This window comes from Cebus imitator, unplaced genomic scaffold, assembly GCF_001604975.1.
Source record: "Cebus imitator isolate Cc_AM_T3 unplaced genomic scaffold, Cebus_imitator-1.0 Scaffold54, whole genome shotgun sequence".
Lineage (NCBI taxonomy): Eukaryota > Metazoa > Chordata > Mammalia > Primates > Cebidae > Cebus > Cebus imitator.
In genome coordinates, this window is record NW_016107369.1 from 2,844,201 (window position 1) to 2,866,412 (window position 22,212).

Below are 22,212 nucleotides of genomic sequence, written 5' to 3' on the forward strand. Positions count from 1 at the left end.
TCCTGGGTTCAGGCAATTCTCCTGCCTCAGCCTCCTGAGTAGCTGGGATTACAGGCACGCACCACCATGCCCAGCTAATGTTTTGTATTTTTAGTAGAGACGGAGTTTCACCATGTTGACCAGGATTGTCTCGATCCCTTGACCTCGTGATCCACCCGCCTCGGCCTCCCAAAGTGCTGGGATTACAGGCTTGAGCCACCGCGCCCAGCTGGAGAGATGTCTTTAATGTCTTGGGGCCAGTCACCCCTCCCCATATCAGACCCTTCAGGGGGGCCAGCCAGCAGGGGCTGCCTCGCTGCAAATGACTCCCTTTGTCATTCTGTTTTGTTATGATTAAAAATGCATGTCGCAGGCGAGGCCCTGGAGTGGAACCCGGTTGAAAATTGAATCATTAATATTCCCCCTCCAGCTGATGCCCTGCACTTCCCAGGCGGCTGTGAGCTCAAGGCATGCAACAGTTTTGGAATCAGAGCAAGATGAGGAAGACAGAGGGGTACACCCGGCCCTCCGCCTAGGGCTTGAAGCCATCCCTTCGCCAGGGAACAGGTGCCAAAGTTGGCCCTTAGAGCTCTTTCCAGAGTATGTTCTCGCGCTCTGCTCATGGAGATGAAGAGAAAACTGAGCTCTTGGAGGCTGGACGTGATGACCCCGTGCCCCACTGGCCTCCTTCATCCCCCTTGCCACCCACCCAGGCCCCTCTGGCTTCCTGCTCTTCATTCTGCTGGTTTCTGCCTGGACTGCTCGTCCTTCAGAGATTTATTATTCTCATTTTCTAATTCTTGTTAACAGCTAACATTCAGGTGGCACCTTCCACCTGCCAGGCGCTATTTCAGCCCTCTGTGTTTATAAGCTTCTGTAGTTCTCCTAACTCCAAGGTGGGGCTTCTATTCCTACCCCATTTTACAGACAGAGAAACTGAGGCACAGAGCCATTCAGCACTTGGCCGAGGTCACACATCTGGCAAGTGGCTCCAGAGCTTGTGCTCCTAACCTCTAGACTTGTACTGTCAAACGCGGTAGCCGAGAGCCATGGGTGACATCGAGCACATGAAATGCGGCCACTCTAAATTGAGAAGTCCTGTAAGATAAACACCAGATTTCAAAGACTTAGCATGAGACGAAGGTAAAATAATCTTGCCGATAATTTTATTAATATTAACTACATGTTCAAATGATACTCTTTTGATATATTGGCTTAAATAAAATGTATTATTAAAATTAATTTTATCTGTTTCTTTTGACTTAAAAAAATGTAGCTTGGTACAGTGGCTCATGCCTATAAATGCAACACTTCGGGAGGCTGAGGCAGGAGGATTGCTTGCACTCACGGGTTTGAGACCAGCCTGGGCAATACAGCGAAACCTTGTGTATACTTAAAATATATATATATTAGCTGAGATGGTGGCATACCCTGTAGTCCCAGAAACTCAGGAGGCAAAGGCAGAAGGATGGCTTGAGCCCAGGAGATAGAGGCTGCAGTGAGCTATGATCACGCCACTGCACTCCAGCCTTTCTGAGACCCTGTCTCAGAAACTTTTAAAATATGGGTACTAGAAAATGTAAAATTACACACACGGCTTGCATTGTATTTCCACTGGACAGAACTCCTCCAGCCCATGCAGATTCTAACTGGTTCTCTCCAGGTCCCTCATGTGGATGGAGGCTTCCATGTCACCTCCGCAGAGAGGCCTTCTCCATTCCAAGAGAGAGGCTCCTCTAATCATCCTCTCATTTATTTGTGTAGCATCAGATTGTCCCGCCAAGCACACAATAGATGCTTCATAAATATTTGTTGAAAGACTATTGTAAAATGATCTGTAAACTGGGGTTGGGGAGGGGACAGAAAGCTGGCTTTTTGGTTTTCTTAAGGTAGGATGAGAGCCAGACACCAAAGCCACAAAGTCCTCAGGAAACGACCATTGACTTGACTGGGCACTGGGCACCTAGACTTCCTTTTTTCTGAGACAGAGTCTTGCTCTGTCACCCAGCTGGAGTGCAGTGGCATGACCTCGGCTCACTGAGACCTGTCTCTGGGGTTCAAGCAACTCTGCCTCAGCCTCCTGAGTAGCTTGGACTACAGGTGTGTGCCACCATGCTTGGCTAATTTTTTGTACTTTTAGTAGAGATGGGGTTTCATTGTGTTGGTCAGGCTGGTCTTGAGCTCCTGACCTCCTGATCTGCCCACCTCGGCCTCCCAAAGTGCTGAGATTACAGGTGTGAGCCACATGGACATCAAAACTCGGTTTTATGGGCCAGACCAAGACTGGGGCTGGGAGATTCTTGATGAGCAAAGCTAGGATGTAGGCCACCCTCCTGGCACAGGTGCAGGGGCCAGAACGCTGCCACAGGACCTCCCAAACCAAGCAGAATGAGGCAGGGCTGAGCTGGAACAGGGCTGGGCCTTGGCCTCCCGGTGGCTGCTGCCAGGGTGATGGTGATGTCAAGATCTCCAAATTAGCTAGCCCCGTGGACAAAGAGTACAGGCAGCTACATAGCCCCTGCTCTCTGTTGTCCTTCAACCAGAGAACCTCAGAGAGTCCATATTCAGCCTTCTTATTCCACTTACCAGATGGGGGAAAAACGGGTTAAGAAAGGAAGTGAAGCTCTGACAGCTGCTTCCCACCTCTCCCACACACCCCCTCCTCCTTCTCATATCCAACACAGTAAGAGCCCTCACCAAATGAGCCAGCGCTGGGCAGTGCACGTCACGGGCATTTGTTCATGTGAGGCAGCTGCTCTTATCATCCCCATTTCACAGATGAGGAAACTGAGGCACAAAGGCGAATTCACAGATGGGGCCAGGATTTGACTCTAGGTCTTCTGATTCTGGAGCCACAGCCGTCACTACTGACTGGCCACCACCAGGCACTTAGGCTGGGAAAATGCCCAGAACTCAGAGAAAGGCTGCCAGAAGTCAGGCCAGGGCTAGTCAGAAGTCATTTCTAATGTCCATGGTGAGTGTCACATGGCCAGGATCTGGCACTGCAGCTTTGGGAGGAGGGAGGAGTATGGGGAGGCAGCCCCTGCCTCTTTGGCCATCTGGTGGGCTCCTGTCCTGGCCATCTCTCCCCCTGGTTCCAGTGTAAGCAAGGACATGCTGTCCCTAAAAACGGAGGGCTTACCTAACCCCATCTCTCCAGGGCAGGGCAAGGCCATCCGCAGGCTCTCTAGCTGGGGCCACTACTGCTATTGACTTGGGGTACAAGAGATGAAGACCGTGTCCCCAGCCTGCCACTCAGCTCTTCCGTGGCCAGCCCCATCCTGCATCCCCAGATTCTCCCAGGACTCCACAGCATATCCCTGCCCCATCCCCCAGACCTGCCTGCTTTTGTCCCTAGGCCCAGGATTCACCCTGAGCCTTTGCACTTTGCCACCACCCTTGCTTCCTCCACACCCGTGTTTTGTTTCTGATGGGGGCTCAGCTGGAGTCCCACAGCTTCCCGAAGCCCTCTGGCGACCCAGCCACCGCAATCCTCCCTTCTTTAATTCTTAGTCTACTTGCACGCCAGCTGCCAGGGAGGGGTCCTCCACCTCTTACTCCAGGAAGTGATTAGGGCAGCCACACCAGGACAGAGCCAGGGGGCCACCCGGGCCGGGGGCCACCTGGCCTCTTTTTAGCGACACTCATAGCCACCTCCGTGGTTAGTTCCAGCTTTGGGTTGGGGGATCTTTGAGTTGCCACCTCTATGGCTCTGCCACCCAGGTAGAGATCCTTTCTGAGGCACTCTAGCTGGAGCCCCTCTGCCACTGTGCCAGGTGGGATGAAAACATATGTCCAGGGGTCCATGGGATTTGAGTCCTGGGAAGACAGCAGCCTGGCTCTGGGGACCCCACCCACATCACTGACCCTAAGATTTCTTCGGGTGTCAGCCCCTCTGGCTCCAGAAGGTAAATGATGCTGATGTCCTGTTTCCTCGATGCCAGAGCCTCCCTCAGAACCACAGCCCATCCTGGCCTGCGGTGGGGAATGGGTGCACAGGAGAGGGAGGGCTCCCTGCCCGTCAGTGAGGAGGGCCACTAACAGGTGCATCGTCATTTGCTCTTCTGCCTCCCACCCCTTGGCCACAGACCTTCACCCACCCCACCCTCAGCCACGCGCAGTCCCTTCCCCCTTCCCCTCCCTCCCACCCCCACCCGCACCTCCCCAAGGACAAGCAAAGTTATTACAATAATGAATTAGCCAGCCCGCTTACTGCCGCCACTGGCGAAGACAATTATCCCCCCCGCACATCCCTAGCCGCTGCTCGGCTCCCTCATAAAGACGGGCTTTTGGGGCCGCTTTGTGCTTTGATTGGAAATGAAGAGATTGCTAATTAGGGAACACCTGCTGGGACCCGGGCTGGCAGGAACAACGGCAGGACGGACTGAGCGGCCATTGCAGGCGGGGCAGCGTGTGCATGTGAGTGCGGCCGGGTCTGTGTGTGCCCACCAGGGTGGTGGGGGGACGCGAGAGGAGAAAACGGAGCCTGAGCTACACTGGTACCTCAGAGATTTAATCCCACTCACTGTCACCCCATCTCAGAGCTGTAAACAAAACCCAGACATTTTATGGAGCTTTTCACCTTTTAAAGGATGCTAATTTGTTTATGGATGGCTATAATTCTGCTTGTGTTTGCATAGGTCAGTGTCTGGCATGTGGCGTGCATGTTTGTGCTGTGCACAGCTGTTTCCAGCTGGGCCAGCCGGTCTCGGGATGCACGGAGCCTCCCAGCTCCCCGCAGAGGGACAGGGATGGGGAACTGGCACAGAGAGGACCTGCTGGCCCCAGGACTGCCTGGTAGCAGTGTTGGGGACATAAGGTCAAAGGGAATTAAACCTGAGATTGACTTGATTGTTTATTCTAGGGCTGGGAACCACCCACTTCTCCTTGGTCTCTCCTGGGCCCTGGGAAGACAAGTTCTGGGGTGACCCCTTTCCCAGAATGTGATCCAATTTGACACTGGAGTTAGTGAGGTGTGGTGGCCAAACAGGTACCCAATTGCTTTTTCCTAAGTGCCATATAATACTGGCTGCCAAGCCCCTTCCCTCCTCTGACACTCCCAGCCCCATAACCGTGCTGACCCTCAGCTCTCTTCACAACCTGCCTTTTCAGCCCCTGCTCCCTTCTGAACTGGACTCCACAAAAATGTATTGAGCAACTACTCCATGCACCAGGGATGAAACACACACTGCTCTTTGAGGCGTTCTTTTGAATACTTGCAACAGAATTCCTGCCTCAAGAGATGTCAGTCCTGGAGGGAAGACAGACGCAGCAGTGCGTAACTGGGACTCAGGGGCTACTGCAGATGGGCATGGAGTCCGTAAGTGCACCAGAGCAGGGGAGATGATGCCTGCAAGAGGAGGCATGAGGAGGCTTCTCTGAGAAGGGGAGAATCTAGCAGAGTCACGGAGGGTCTGTGTGAGCCAGGACACAGGATATAACCCAGCTTGGCCCACGTTCAGGAAAACAGGGTGTTGCCACATAGCTGGTGCATGGACTCAAGGGCAGTGGAAGGGCAAAAGGGCGGTGGAGGTGGGTGTGAGCCCTGGGAAGCGTGCAGGGGTGGATGGTGGGGCAAGAAGGGCCCTGGCCTTAGATGAACGGTGGCACCTAACACATGGGCACACATGCACATTTTTAAAGGCTGCCTGTGGCACTTGTGTGTGGATAGGGGGCATCGATAGGAGTCCTCCAGAACATGATGGTCCTGGTCACTGACTCAGGGGGCTTGAGGGGCCTCCCAGCCAGTGCATCTCATTCCTAGGCCAACTCTAGCTGCTTCCTCTCTCTCCTGTGTCTTCCTACATTGGAGGTTTCTAAAATACACAGTGAAGCTTTTGCTAAAAAGCACACAAAGTGTCCCAGGAACTCTGCAGCTCACCCCAAGAGGTAAGGAACCTCCTTGAGGTCCTATATTGGCATGAGCACTGGACCAAGGATGCTCTGACCACCAGGCTCAGTTTTCCATCCTATAAAATGGGGAAGTATTCCAACTTGTTTGAAATCTCCTCTGTAGCCCTGATAGAAATGATCCTATAGTTCCACAAAGCATTGCATGCGGCTGAAGTGTAGAACAAGGTCACAAGCACAGGCATTAGGGTGAGACCTGGTTCAAATTCCAGTGCTGCCACTCAACAGCCGTAGGCTGTAGGCGTCTTTTAACTCTCCAGGGTCGCATCTTTCTCCCCTGGGGGAATTACAGCAGGTACTTTCTTGGGTTGCTGAGCCTGAGAAGGGATGACAGGAGAGGGCGCCAAGCGCAGTGCCTGCCTCATCATCATCATCCTCCTCATCATCATCATCCTCATCATCATCTTCATCATCACAAGCTGAATACTTTCCCAGGAAGTCAGGCTAGGAAACCTACCATTTCACATAATGCCAATATCCTTTCAGTAGAATTTAGCAAGTGTCTCTATTTTCTGAGAAACTTGTCCAATTTTCCCCTTGGACTCATTTGAGTATAGATGCCTTTCAAGGAGTTTCCAGACCTGTCAGAGAGTCATGGGAAGCTGGCCAAGCCCCAGGAGGTGGAGACCAGTGGCTCAGCCCACCCCCACTTGGGGCCCTGACCCTTGGGGACACACAGGCAGCTGCACATGGAAAAGACACCAGGACAAGGCCTCTTGGTTGAGAATCCCTTGCCAACCACTGGCACAGGCTGGGCAATGTGAGCTGCTGGTACTGAAGGGCAGTGGGCTCTTTGCCCAGCAGCCAGGAAGGCCCCCAAGAGAGACACAAACACAAGCCCCTGAGGGGTGGAAGGCACAGCTGCGAGGTCACCCGGCCCAGGCCGGGCTTTCTCAGCCCAGAAAGCTGCCAAAAACTGGGCATGGGGTCCCGGAGGCTGGGCTGGTGCTGGGCCCAGGCATGGCAGCTCCAGCAGATGGTGGCCTGTGTGCCCTGGAGCCCTCCCTATGCCCGGGGATGTAACCATGTCAACCTGGAAAATGCAGCTGGCATGAAGGGTGCTTTTTACCCCGCTCTGTGCAGGGCACAGCCAGAGAAGAAAGCCAAGTGGCCTTCAAAGGTACAATTCCATCCTGAAATTGGAAGTCGGGGGGAGTCATGCAGCCCCAACACCTTCCAAAGCAAACCCCATTCCTACCCTGTACCCACATCCACAGCCAAACTCCTGAGTCAGCAAAGTTCTAGATTACACTGACCTTGTTACCATCAAAACTTCTCACTCAATGCTTTTGTGTCCACAAGCCCCCAGCAACACTCACTGTCCATGGACTTTAGCTACAAGAGGAGCCAGTGCTTCCTCATGCCTCATCCCCCTTGACCCCTAGAGTAGCCGCATCAGGCTGGATTTTATTATCCCCTTTGCGCAGGCAAGAAAACCGAAGTGCAAAGAGGCAGAGTGACTCACCAAGGATCCTAAAGCTAATCAGCATCAGAGCCAGAATATGAGCCCAGATTTCCCAAGTCCAAAGTCTGGACTTTTACCATCCCGTCTGCTGGCCTTGGGCCAACAGCTGTCCATGCATAGGTTCCTTCACTTCAGCACCAGGACACCATTGCATCTTGAGTTTCTTTCTCTCTCCCTCCCTCCTTCCCTCCCTACTCCTTCCCTCCCTCCCTCCTTTCTTCTTTCTTTCCTTCTTCCTTCCTTCTTCCTCTCTCCCTCCCTTCCTCTCTCTCTCTTCCTTTCTTCCTTCTTTCTTTCTTTCTTTCTTTCTTTCTCTTTCTTTCTTTCTTCTTTCTTTCTTTCTTTCTTTCTTTCTTTCTTTCTTTCTTTCTTTCTTTCTTTCTTCTTTCTCTCTCTCTCTCTCTCTCTCTCTTTCTCTTTCTTTCTTTCTTTCCTTCTTTCTTGTTTTGGCAGTGCAGAGAACAGAACAGTGTTTAAAACACACCTGAGCATGGCATTCTGAGTGGGTGTACAAGAAACCAACTGCACAGGCACAGGCACTCAGACTGGCACAGAGTGAATGCATGGGTCCCAGAGACAGATGTGATTGCAATCAGTGATGGATGCTGGCATGTGGACTGGGGGCACTTTACTCTTGGCCTTTATCTCACTAGGGAGGCTTCAGGGAGGAGGTGTCTTAAAATAAACACAAAGAAGATGCGGTGTGGCGTAGGGCTGGACGAGGGCCCCAGCCTGTGGATGTGCAGCACAGGCGGGTGATGGGAAGAGGAGGCTGAGTAGAGCAGAGTTCACGCAGGGAGAAGCTCAAGCCCCTGGGGCCTGGGATGAGCTGGGCTGTCTAGAGTTACTGTGGGCCAGTACACCCTCATGGCCCTGGCTTCCCCCATTTCACCAGCCCAGTGTTCCCAGAATTAGGTATCCAAGCCCTGCTGGTTTAGTGGCAAGATGACATGAGCTGTAAGAGGCAACCAGGCTTGAGTTTGAAACTTGTCTTTGCTGTTGCACAGGTCTGCCACCTCCTCAGGTAGGCTGGGCTGGGAGCTTCTGCTCCTGGAGCTACAAACTGGAGATACCACCTACTTCAAAGGCTTGCTGTGAAGATCAGAGGCAATAATATGGAAGAACTTGACCCAGGACTCTAAACATGGTCCTTCAGCAACACAAGTTTTCCTTCTCTGTGCGCTTGTCTTCCATGTACACCCCCTCTCCTTTCCCTTGAGGCAGCCAGGTAGGCTACAACCAATTAAAGCCAGCAGACAACCCCTCCCTTTCTCTCCCTACTCCTGCCCTAACTAATTGGATAGTTCAAACTCCAAAAGAATAAGAATTTATCTTTCTGCATTTTTCCCATGCAGAGCCAGGCACATGGACATTTATAAAAATCATTGCTTGAGGCCGGGTGCGGTGGCTCATACCTGTAATCCCAGCGCTTTGGGAGGCCAAGGCAGGTGGATCACCTAAGATCAGGAGTTCGAGACCCTCCTGACCAATGTGATGAAACACCATTTCTACTAAAAATACAAAAATTAGCTGGGCATGATGGTGCACACCTGTAATCCCAGCTACTCGGGAGGCTGAGGCAGGAGAATGGCTTGAATTTGAGAGGCGGAGTTTGCAGCGAGCAGAAATCGAGCCACTGCATGCCAGGCTGGGTGAGAGAGCAAGACTCTGTCAAAAGCAAGAAAGCAAGAAAGGAAAGGAAGGAGGGAGGGAAGGAAGGAAGGAAGGTGAATGAGCCACTTGGTAACAGGTGATGCCTGCATTTCCTATCCTGGCCTTTTGCCGAAGGCAAATCAAAGGCTGAAAGACTTTCCTGTAGGAAGGCAATTGTAGTGATCTCCTAATTCCATCAAAAGGACCTGGAAGGAAACTGTTCTCCTTAGAAGAGAAAGAGGCGATTTCTTACTTTGTTTCCAGCCCTCACCAAGTGTACATGTGATTCTCCTTCCTCTGCCTTTGCTGAGCCCAAACTAGCAGAAAGGGAAAGAGATGCAGCCCAAGCTCCAGACCCCTGTCTTTGTAGCCTGGAAGCTTCAACGCCCAGGGTCCTGGTGCTCTTTGATGGGCTCAACCTCATGGTCATATCCTAGAGGGACCCCCGCGGAGACAGAGGGAATGAGGACCACGATAGGGCATCGCCTCACACCGTCTCTCTTTGCCAGATGCTGTTGGTGCTCTGCTCAGATCCCTCTAGCCAGTGATGCTCCCATCCCCAGCTGCTAACAGCTGCAGCCTTCTCCTGAGAATTGCCTGTGACCCACAGGATCCCTCATGGGGTCCAGAGGGGTGGGCAGCTCTCAGTCAATGGCCGATTGACTCGGGGTTAGAACTGACCAGTCTCTGTGCCTCAAGGTGAGAAAACTCTGCAGCATCATTTATGCTCCTGCATAGGTTAGGCGAGACCTTGGCTGAGCCCACATCTTTGCTTAGCTTTCTGCCACCCTGTTTTTCCTTCTTCAGTCCCTTACAGGATTCCCCAGAGAGCACTCGCTCAACACAGCTCTTGCCCAGAAAGCCCATTTCAGGCTGTGTCCCTGGAGACTCTCACCTAAGTTAGTCTCTTTCCCTGCCTCTCAGAAGTCTTTCCCAAACAGTCAGGGTGACAATGGAACTCAAGAATAAGAGAATGCCAAATGCCACCTGGCAGAGATACTCACATGCCTCTGTCAGTTAAAGAAGCACCAGTTATGCAGCAGACTCACCCACTCTGGGGGAACTTCCAGCCCCTGAACCTGCAATGGCCCCAGAAACCAGAGAGAACACTGCTGGCCTCCTCTGGGTCACTCCCATCTAGAGAACCAGAGCCTCGGTCAAGGCCACCACTCGGGAAGTCGACAGATCCCACGCAATTCACCCGAATATACTGTCACCCTGCAGCCGGGAACCCAGTGACTTCTATCAGGAGCAACTACAGTCACATCCAACCCACCTCCACTCCTCCACATGGGTACTTGAGTGGGCTCCTTATGAAAACAGAGACCAGACCAGGTGCAGTGGCTCATGCCTGTAATCTCAACACTTTGGGAGGCTGAGGCCAGAGGATTGCTTGAGCCCAGGAGTTTGAGACAAGCCTGGCCGACAAAGTGATAACCTGTCTGTCCAAAAATTTAGAAAATTAGCCAGGCATAGTGGCACATGCCTGTAGTCCCAGCTATTCAAGAGGCCAAGGCAGGAGAATTGTTTGAGCCCAGGAGGTCAAGGCTGCAGTGAGCCGAGTTCATACCACTCCACTCCAGCCGAGGCAACAGAGCAAGACGCTCTCCAAAAAAAAAAAAAAAAGAGGAAGAAAGAGAGAGAGACCAAAAATTGGGGACTGTAAGAATGCCAGGCAAGGTAGGAAAAAAAAATGTCCCCAAGGAAAGCGGATGCTCTAGAGACAAAAAAAAGCTCTCAGTTGGATCGTCTAACTTCAGTGATCTGAGGTTTTCAATGTGACACTGTGGCTTTGAGAAGAGGAGGAAGTGCCGCACATTGGAAATCACATCAGGGACTTATAAACTTCCATTAGCATCCCCCAGACGCCCCCCACCCACTGCATTCAGGAGGGACCCTGCAGGCTGTGGGAGCCCCTGGAGAGAAAGCAAAGCCAGGGGAAAGGCAGAAACCTGATGAACCTGTGTCCATGGAAGGTCACAGGCAGAGAGAGAATAAACACTTTGTCCCAAATGGTGAGCGCATGCTGGACTCCATCCAAGGTGGGGAGATGTTATAACTCTCCTCAGGAATGTGATTAGCATCCCAAGAGCCGAGGTGGGCGGGTCGAGCGGAGATAAAGGTCACAGGAGAGTGGGCAAGGAGGCCAGCTGCCTGAGGCTGTGGCTTCAGCATCAGCAGGAGACCCCACTGCCCACGCCTTGCTCCCTGGACAAGAAAGCCTGGCAGAGACTAAGGCTGGGTCAGCCCACATGGAGGGACAATTAGGTACACGTCCCCATCAGTGGTGGGAGAGGTGATGGACCACCAGTTTCAGGTCTGAGGAAAGATGACCTGTGGAAAGAGTATGGTGGGGAAAAACGCAATGGAATGAAAACATTGTCTATGGGAGGCTGAAGGGAGGCCAGAAGGTCAGAAGTAGGGAAGGAGATGGTCCAGGAAGGCGTGGATGTGATTAAGTAGGGGAGGATGAGCAGCATGTGCTTTCTGAAAGAGCTGCCCGCAACTCAGCCGCTTCGAAAGTCTAAACCTGCAGATGAGGTCTGCATTCTCCAACATGGTTCCTACCTCCTCAGCAGAGATTTTTAAAAACTGATTTGTGGAAAAGCAAACTGTTAGCAGTTCCAAAGGAGAGCTAAGGCTGATTAACAGAGGGCTGACCTGGCGGGGGCGTCGGTGTTGTCATCTTTACAAGGACGCAGGGACTTGGGGAATTAAAGCCAGAGTATCAGGACCTCCCTTTCACATGGGTCTGTGAAGGGGGACACTCAACCCTTCTCAAAGAAAATACATAAAAAGATGAAAACTTTGAAAATGTTGAGCTGAGTTCAATGTACATGTAAATGATACAGAAGGGTGTTCACGTGCTTGCCTGTTTGCACTCAGCCCTGTTGCCTATTGTGGAAGGGGATACTTGATGGTCCTGTTTGCTATCTGGGTGACCTTAAGCAATATCCTTAACCTCAGTGCCTCAGTTTCCTCTTCTGTATAATGGGAAGAATCCTAATACCTACATCTTTCAGTCGTTCCAAGGATAAGTGAAACAAACTACAGAAAGTTTCCAACACAGAACAGGCTCTCAAAAAATGTCTCTTTCCTTCTCCCACACACAGAAGGGTGATACAGAGGTGGCACACTTGAAAAAGTCAAAAACCAGGCAAGCAGTAGACAGCAAGTTAAGGAAACGATAAAGAAATGTCTTAGGGAAATGCCATGATTATGTATCGGGTAATGGTACAGTCAACGAGCAGAGACGATTGTTAGGGTGAAAATGTCTTTCAAATTATAGAGCAAAAGAGATACTGAAGAATTCTTAAAGCTTTAAAGTCATAATATGGTTCAACCCCAATGTGAAAACTGCTGGTTCAAGAAAACACGAGATTTTGGCAGATAGAGAACAAAGCATGTCCCCAGGCCCAGTATGGAAATGACAAAGACCCAAGATTACCCGGACTGTGCAAGTCCAGTTGTAAGAATCATTCTGGGAAATTTGGGTGGAAGACTAAAGGGAAGGCCCAGGATCAAGGGTTCAATATATAAAGGAATCCACTTCATAAATTTCACAAAATGGCAAAGACAGGAATGGAAAGGGGCACAGAGACCAGTACAGTTAAGGACTTTTGGGAGAATACTTAAGAAATAAGTTAGACACACTAAAAAGAATTGTCGCACAGCAATTAATGATAAAATCAAGGCCATTTAGTAAAAAATAAGAAAAAATCTTTATAAGGAAGCACATAGGGACCCAGAAAATGGATAAGGGATATTTTGTACTCTGAGGTCTCTTTATTTAGCAAGTCTCCAAATGTAATATTTTTAAATTAATAGAGTATGATAGAGAGAGGGGAAAAAAAAACCAGAGACAGGCAGTAGAATGGGCATGGAGAGAAGTGAGCATGGCATTCAGGAAACAATGTCATCCCTCCAAGGTGTTTTCAGGGGGGTTGTTTGGGGCAGCGCAGTTTATATATCATTACGAACATATTCTCCAGTTTACACCATGAAGGCATCAACTGCCACCCCTGACCCATGAGGGAGGGCCTCGAGGGAGGGCCTCAAGGGAGGAAATCAAAGCTGCTAGGCATGATCAGCCAGGCCTGTGGCATTTCTGGAAACAGCCAAGTGGATACTGGGCTTCGGGGGCTGGCATCTACTTTTGTGTCATTTCTCTCATTAGTACACCCAAAGCGTGTCAAGTGCCTGTCATGTCCAGGCTCAATGCTGGGAGCAGGCCCACCACTCCCTGCCTACAGAGTCCTTAATTCTGGAAGGGAAACAGACAGGCAAACAGCAGTCATACAAAATGATCACTTCCCAGGAGGGGCACAGGAGAAGTCAGGACTGAACAGAACAGTCCTTGGAGATCATCTGGTCCACCCATTCCTTTTACAGACGAAGAAACAGAGGCAGAGAGAGACAAAGTGGCTTGTAGAAAGCCATCAGGCAGTGGCTTGTGGAAGCTAATCTAAATGCTTGCTCAATATGGTGCTACAAAATCAGTTTTATTCCTGTAAGCGGTTTGGTAGCCTTCAAGGTAGTGTCCGACTGCATCAGTTGAGTGTCATATTTCAAGGTAACATTTCCTATATTTTTAGCAAGTAGGCTCCACAGGTTTAATAACAATGCGTTCACTTGCCCTCTCTCTGCCTTCATACCCATCTTAAATGATTAGGCAAATTCAACCCCCAAATAAGTGGGGAAACCGAGGAAGCCAAAGCATGCTTGGCAGATGAGTACAGATGATATCCCAATGAGCATCTATCCCTCTTCTCCCGAAGTCGGTGTTTCATTCCCATGCACATCTTATGTCTGATCCATAGGCTATATATGGCATAGTTTGCATGTTTTAAAATCGTGTATAGATGGTATCATCCTGTCTCTGGAAATTTTTTTAACTCCCTTCCCTTAGCCATGCTGCTGACTGCCCCAGTCCACCGAGACTATCCGTTAGGTTAACACTGGCTCTGTTTTGAAGCTTCCATCATAAAGGACAGAGATCTGAGAGAAGATTCTGCATGAGAAAGATACCACCACCATGTTTCCACTGCTCAAGAGTACAGCCTGAACTTGCAGGGACTAATATCCATCTTGTGGTCTTTTCCCGTGGGCTAAAAGTGGTGCTTGATCCACACTGATTTCCAAAGAAGCAACAGCATATGGGATTCTAAAGGCAGAATTAATTCAAGAGTCATTACATGAGGGTGTTCTCAATTGAGTGCCCTAGAGTAAACAGTAATTACAGGTTCCTTCAAGATTGCTCCCAGCCTGAGATGGGGAAACAAGAGTCATGGATGGCTGACCGCAATACCCCTAATGTGCTCACATGTGCACAAACACCCAGCCTGGTCACAAGTCTGGATTTGGACTTTTCCCCAAGAATGTGAGTTCTACAAGTCCCTTGAAATATACAAATGGCACCCCCTTAGCGGCATCAGAGATTGCCCATTTTTGTTCCTATTCTTCTTTCCTTGCCAAGTGCTCCCAAAAGATGCACCATCAAACATTTGGCAAACAAGCAGCCCCACTTCAGCTATGCTACGCAGAGAAGAGGAACTGGCCCTGTGCAGAAACAACACTCCAGTGGTTCCGAGTGCTTAGGATGCCCAAGACAAGCCACGTTAATGGTGTCCCAACTTCACATCTGAACTGCAGCAGCCTGTGGATGTGAGGCTATGGAGAGCAAATTTCCATGAGAGGAAGAAGGCTTGGCCAGATCACCCCAAGCCCCAGACAGGCCAGGGAAGGATGCTCACTTGGTCATTGGATATGGGAGTGGAGCCCCCCCTCAGCAGGGAATTGTAAAGGATGGGGGCATGTTTTTAACCACCTGTCAATGTGTGTGCATACATGTACACACTAGGGTTATTGTGGTCAGCCATCCATGGATGGCTCAATACAGCAATTTCTGCTATACTGGCAAGCTATCTGGGGGACTTTGGGAGGAATGTAGGAACTTTGAAAGCTTCCTCTCTTGGCCTTTCTGGCACCAGGCCCTGCAAAATAATTATAACAGCCAAAATGTCATCATCCTCACCCACAGCAGTGGCTTTGGGAGTTTGTTATCCAGCAGGTACTATTCAAGGGGCTGACACGGGTCTCCTTTAGTTCTCACAACAACTTGATGAAGGAGATGTTCTTATAACCCACATTTTACAGATGAGGAAACTGAGTGTGAAGTGGAGAGGCTGGAACAGTTGCCCAAGGTCACAGCTATTACAATGTGGATAAGACCCCCGGAGCTTGGCGCTGAAGCCTGCTTTTCACAAAAACTGCTTCATGGAGGTCATCATTCGGGAGAATAATTTAGTCTAAAATTGGTAAGCACTTCCAGTTTAAAGGCATGTTTATCCTCTGATTTTTGTTTTGCTTCACACCAGTGCTGGGAGACACTCAGCGGAGCTGTCAGCCCCACATGGCAGGTGAAGAAATTAAGCTACAGTGAAGTTAAGGACTCGTGTAACTTAGGGGTCCCTAACTTCACTGTAAGGTAAGGGGTCACCTCCGTTTGGCAGCTCCCCTCCCAAACCTCAACCGTGCTCCTCTCTTCCGGCTCTGCTAAATGACTTTTAGCAAACTGGGAGCCCAGGTGTTGGGCCTCTCCAGACACGTACAAGCCTGGGTGCAACTGCTGAGGTGGAGGCCTGGGGAGGGAGGTGTATTTAGGCCACGGAGGTACAAAATTAGGGTCTCTACAAATTAAAGCCAAAATTTAAAATGCAGAATTTGGAAATTTGTTTTTGAACAAGGAACCCTGACCAGCTTTCCACTAACCCCCAGAGGTGCTTATAGACAGGGGAAGATGAGGACAGAAAACAAACCAAGGAAAATGAGGACAAAGCCACAAAGCACAAGAAAAGCCACATCTGGGCCCAGGGCCTTGGATGAGAAGGACACAGGCTGGCTAACCTATCTTATTGGTGATATTAGGAGAACAGTGTCCTGGGCTCATCATCTAAAAATGTGAACTTTTAGAGCTGGAGAACCTAAGAGATCTTGCCCAGCAGCTCATTTTATAATCAAGGTAACTCTCTCAATGGCTCATTTTATAATGAAAGAAACTGTGGCCCTGAAAGCAAGAGCACCTGAATTACCAGCAATCCTGATGTTGGAACTGGGCTGGACCAGCGGGTACCCACCTCCTCCCACAGCACCCCCGGCCGTCCCTCCGACCACCAGAATCTGCAGGTGGAAGCAGTCTCCACCACTGAGCCTTTTTCCAGTTGACTTTATGTTTTAACTTTTTATTTCAAAATAGTTACAGATTCACAGGGAGTAGCAAAGAAAATCTACAAGGAGGCCCTAGGCACTCTTCACTGTGCTTCCCCCAGCTGACCTGCGTGCATCCAAAGTCCACAATTGTAATATAACTTCAGATCCACGTGGGATGATAGGTCCCATCCTGAGACTGACTTAGGAACAAACAATCCATTTCTTTCTCATATCTTATCCTACCCCTATTGCTGTAAACCCTAAAACACACACACACACACACACACACACACACACACACACACAGCCTAATCAGCAATAATTTCACTCCTGAATATTGTTAGAAAGATCACTAAGCCAAGCTAATCAATTGTCTTAGCCAGACACTTGTCCCCAAGAGATGCCCAGACTTTTCATTGCTATCATTTAACCCTCAGCAGCCTGAGTTTTATCCCCTGTCTTCCAAACGAGAGCAGAAAAACTGTTCTGGAAAGAATCCAGTACCTAAAATGATGTTCATAACTTGACACCTTTCAAAAGCCTTGTCTGTGCTAATGGAAGCAGACACTTTGGAAAACTTCAGAAGGAAGGTCTTCCTCTCATGTGTACCCCCCGGGACCAGAGTGGTTAGAGCAAGACGAGGAGCACGGGGGGCCCTACAGAGTTTGCACAGCCGAAGGAAGCAGGTATGGCTCAGAAAGGGGAGAGGAGAGAGCATGACAAATGAGGGAAATATTCACAGGAGAGATACCAGTTTAGCAATTAAATTTGACATCGACTTAGACAAAGCTTCTTCACTGAACAGAATAAAATTCCTGGGAAGATTTGTGCACATATGAATGAAAGACTCGTCTCATTTTTTTTCTGGAGAGAGGAACATGAAAGCAGGAGAGAGGGATAGAGAGGAGAGAAGGACAGGGACAAGGGCCGTGATCAACGGGTCACAAGCTGACCTAGTAGTTAAGGCAGGTGGATGTTCATAGCATCAAATCACTCCTCCTGTGATAAAGGGATTAGAAGTGGCCTCATGAGGAAAGAGCTTCTGCAATTCACTCTGCATATATTTACTGAACACATACTACGTGCCAGGCTCTGCACTAGGCACTGGGGAATTCAAAGGTGAACAGTAAGGAGACAAAAACGGAGACAGTGGCTACTATTAATTGTACTATTACTACCAGCCACTGGGAGGGGGAGCCGAGAGGAGGGAGTGAGGCTATGGGGCACTTTGTAAGATTGGGTGGCACTGAGGTTCATGTTCCAGTCCCCTGCTTCAATCAGGCAACAATGGCTTTACAGTGGGTAAAGAAAAGGAAGAGAGGGCATCGCCTGGCAGCCTAGTGAGTCCCTGCACAGCGACAAGGAGTACTGAGGGTCTCAGGACGGGGGCATCCCGCAAGAGGGCACCTCCTGCAGGAACTCCAGTGATGGAGTTTGGATTCATTTGTCAAGTGATCGTGTCAAGAAGGAGGAGGCCAAAGCAGTCACCAGCTGCCGTAGAAACGCAACCCTGTTGGTTTCAGGGCAAGGACTGGCCTGGCCTGCTGTGTAGGCAGAGCCCACACCACCCTCTGAGAACGTGGGGTGAACGTTTTGGTCTCGAAGACACGAGAACAAAAGTGCTCACTACAATGTGAGCCAAGGCCAAGAGACTTGACAAAACTCTCTTTCCACAGAGGGGAGAGTCACGCTTTCCTCTGACTAAGGAGTGCTGCCCAAAGCCCAGGTCACATCCTCTGCTGTCCCATGGTGGTTGAAACAGTGGTTTAAAGGTCCTGGGTTCTTCTCAGGTTAGAGGGCTTCCTCATGGAGTAGCCCATTGGAGGAGGAAGCTGCAAGTCTTGCTGACACAGATCTCTGTATGGCCAACATTCAGGGAAAATGTCCCCTTAGAGGAAGGCGTGGGAGCCTGCCTTTAACGGTGTGACATGATGTATGCAGAAGTGAGTGCTCTGTGCTGAACAAATAAAAGTGTCAACACCCATTGGGCCAAGGGCTAAGCACTTCATGTGCGTTTCACCTTCCCAACAATGCTGTGAGGTTGGTTACATTGTTATCCCCATTTTGCCGATGGTCAAGGTGTGACCTTGAGGGGTTTAGTAGTAGCTCAAGTCTCATAGCTGAGAAAGTGTAGTGCCAGGATTCGAAGCTTGGCTGTCTGACTTGGAAGGTGCACGCTTAACTACAGGTCTCTACTGTCCATACAACAGGGGTTAGGGCAAGAGGGCAGGAATTATCAACGATGAGGCAGGCTAATGAAGAGGAATGAAGCATAGACCCCGCTCGGCGGAGCTCCTGGCCTAATGAGAGAGACACAGAAACTAACAGGCACAGCACAGGGGGTGAATGCAGTCATGGAGGGAGACCAGGCAGGGACCTTGAAGGCCCCAGGAAAAGGGAGAAGGCATCCCAGGAGAGCTGACGTAGACGTGTTACAGATGCCACTTTAACTTGAAAGGAGAACTACAAGACTCACAGGCCACCGAGCTTGAAGCACTAAAGAAAGAACAGTGCCCAGGTACAGGAAAAACAAAAAGCCGTGGGATGCTAGAGAAAGAAAGTTGGCATCCTGATGCCTCCACCGACCTCATGAAGCAGGGAAAAAAGACCCAAGTGAAAGAAATAGAAACTGCTCACTTGGTTGGTGGCAGAAAAAAGGATGTGTGTTCACAGAGCATGCAGAATCCCCCTGCATCAGGGATTCCTGCCCTCCATTTCCAAGCTGAAGAAGAAAATCTCTCTCCAGGGGAGCCAGGACCTGTTTCAGCAGCCATATGGCTCTGACTTTCCCCGGAGAAGGAGGGGAGAGCGAGGCCAGAATGCTTGCCTGGACTTAGACTTCTGACCTCAGCTTGGCCTTGACATTGCTCGACCTCGGCCAAGTTGCTTCTCTGGCTGCAGACCAGAGAGTTCCTCACCTGCCTTTACCTGGGAACAGTGAGCCAGGTGGACTTTGAAGTCCTCACATGAAGAAAGCCAGCAGCAGAACCAAGGGACCCAGACCAAACGCAGATCAAAGGGGGAGGAGGGTCCTGTGGAGATGTTAATTGACTGGCTAAAGGGGAAGACTGAGCCCTCGAGACTCCAGGAGCAGGACCAAAGTGGGAGAGAATCCATTTCTTTGGCCCCACCAGACTCTCCAGCTGGAACTCTCCAGCTGCTGGCAAATTGAGCCATACTCCTGTCTCTGTATTCTCACCTCCGAACTGGAGCAGGAGAAGTGATTAGGGGAGTTGAAGGCACACAGCCCCTCCAGGCCCTTGGTGAACCAGGGAACGAGTCTGCTGGGGGGTGGGGGGCACTCTTTTCTGAGCATATCAGCTGACTCCAGCTTCAGAGCATGCACCACAGTTGCCATTTTTGCTTTGTGAAATGATTCCCCTCTCTCCAGCTCCACGCTGCCTTCCACTTTGCAAGCACAGAAGTTGTACAGCAGCCTGAAAATGCTGATGGCTTAACTGGTTTAATTTTTTTTTTTTCCCAGCAGCCCTGAGGGGTTTTAACTCTTTCCTACTGCAGAAACCCTGCTTTTGGAGTTGAATGTTTAAACTCTCACTGGGAGACTCATAAATATTCGGAGTCACTCTCTCCCTCTCTGTTTGATTAGGAAATGAGCCTTTAACTCAATGTAATCCCCAAGCCATTAACAAAAAAGCCCTCCACCGCTCCACTATTAGAATTTCACTCTTAACCCACTGAGGATTGAATTAGATTAACATAACTACCCACAATCTGAGTTTATTTTCTGTGCCAGATAGAAATGTGTTTTCAAGAAAGGCAAAAAGGGGGAGGGAAAGCAGGAGGGAGAGAGAAAGAGTGGGAGGATAATGAAATGTAAAAATAGAGATAAGAAAAAGATGGACAGATATCCTGTAGAGGTGAAGTGATAGGGAAAGAGCTGCTCGTGGTCTTTAGTTTTAAAATCCTGCCAGCTGCCATTTTAATTGATGGGGTATTTGGAGAGGCCTCAACTATGTAAAATCGTTTGAATTAGGGGAGTACTTTCCAGGTATTTGCAGTTCCCTCTCCCTGCACCTGAGCCTGCTGTATTCCAAAGCACCTGCTCATTGGCCCCCCTGTTCCCAATTTGGGAGGAGGTCGGGACTGGATTCCTGTGTGCTCGAGGGTGGTGGGGGGGGACCCATAAAACAACAGTGCATGTACACAGGAAACTGCTTGTTTACATTCAGAGAAATAAACAATGACAAGTATGGAATGGGTTAGATTTTGCAGACATGAAGTCACAGACAGCCCCGTGACCAATTGCATTTAGGAAATCAGTTTGAAAAAAGAAATGAGTTTGATGGGAGCTCAAACCACATAAAATTAATCGTTATTGAAGCAGAAACTAAGTAATCAGAGGCTGTCTTATGCAAACACACTGACGTTTCCCTGAACTGCATCTCTATAACTAAGCCCAGTGGGGCCAAACCGCACCCTGAACTTGAAGATGAAAACCAGGCCCTCTATCACACTGTCAGACAAGCCCCTACCTCGCCTGAAAGGATCTACAGGTAGCCCAGGCAAGAGGAAGTTCTTAGCTAAATGTCCCAACAAATACTCTTCCCTCTGAACGAGAAGGCTATGAGAACACAGGACTTGCTCAGGAATGTGGGACTCTCTCCCACTGCACTTACCCGTGAGTATGGGTCAGGCAGGCTCCAGTGTGCAGGTTGGGGAGGAACGGGAGAATTTGCTCTTGGTCTAAAAGGCTTTTTTTAAAGCCACACTTTCTCTCAAAAGCTACTGAGATCTGAAAGTCCTAGAAGTTCAGCTTTGCCACGAGCGGACTTCTCTGATTTCTGAATGCAATGTCTCAATCACTTCATTCACTTGGGCTTTAATTAACAATAACCCACCAAATCCCACTTCAGCGTTGTGGGGAAACCCTTAGCAGGATATATTTACCAAAATAGAGTCCCTTGTAATAGGAAGAACAATAATGCTATGTGTATAATACACTGTAACTCCTAGTTAGTGTCTTTCCCATTCTGGAGTTCTTAGACCTCACTTCCTATATTAGGTCTTAAATCATGACATTTACCCACTTCTACAGCAAACTCCTTGTTCTGAATTTCTCCACTATTGAATGTGGTCTTACTGGCTGAACCTGGGACATTGCCTTCTAATTTCTCATTGCTTCCTGATCCCCACGCCCCTTTCCAAAATAATGAATGAATGGATTAGAGATATGAATAGCCCTAAACAAGATGCAGGTGAAAACATGGAACAAGAAAAAGGAAAATTAAGGTTTCAGAAAGTCAAAATAAAAATGAGATCAAATTGCCTCTCTAAACATATGTGTATATCCATATTATCTAACTTTCATCAAGTTAGATTTGCTGGTAAATCTATTTTGTTTGTAATAAATTAAAAACAATATAGACATAGCTGCTTTGTGTAATGCTTTTAAATTGTTGGAAAGATTGTTTCTTTGTAGGATATTGTTCTCCCAAACAAATCAAGTAGTCCTTAGCAATATAGCATATGGAATCCATGGTATAAATAGAAACTCATGGTAAAAAAGAGAGAGAGAGATACATTTAAAAAGTTGTACTTAAGGATACGTTAGTCATCATTACATTTTTTTTTCCCAAAAAAGGGATACTTTTCCTTTGTAGATACTATAAAGCAAATCTCAAATACAGGATTTCAGGTGAATACTATTCAATACCCAGAAACTAAAGTCTCAAATGTTGCATGGGAAGCTTGTGGCAGGTAAACCCTGTGGATATCGGGACTGCAGCTGGAGAGGCCGAATCTAGAGTCACCAAGGTGCACTCGGAGCCTGCTCACCATTCAAATTGTCTGAAACAAGCACAGCTTTGACAAGCCTCGCGATATTAAGTTTCTTCCTTCGCGAAGGATGCAGAGCAAAGCAGTCAACAGCCCTCCCTCCACACCTGGCTTTGGCCTGGGACTCTTCCTCCCAGCCCCCAGCCAAGTTCCCTTTCAGGATTAAGAAAACACACCAAATGAGGGAGCCAGCGACAGCC

At 49.3% G+C, this 22,212-nt stretch overlaps 1 protein-coding gene across 1 annotated transcript in view; it reads right to left on the reverse strand.

Annotated features, from left to right (window-relative positions):
- The window catches only part of ESRRB (estrogen related receptor beta), a 184,942-nt gene that overhangs the window by 161,645 nt on the left and 1,085 nt on the right, over window positions 1-22,212 (reverse strand). The window lies entirely within an intron of this gene.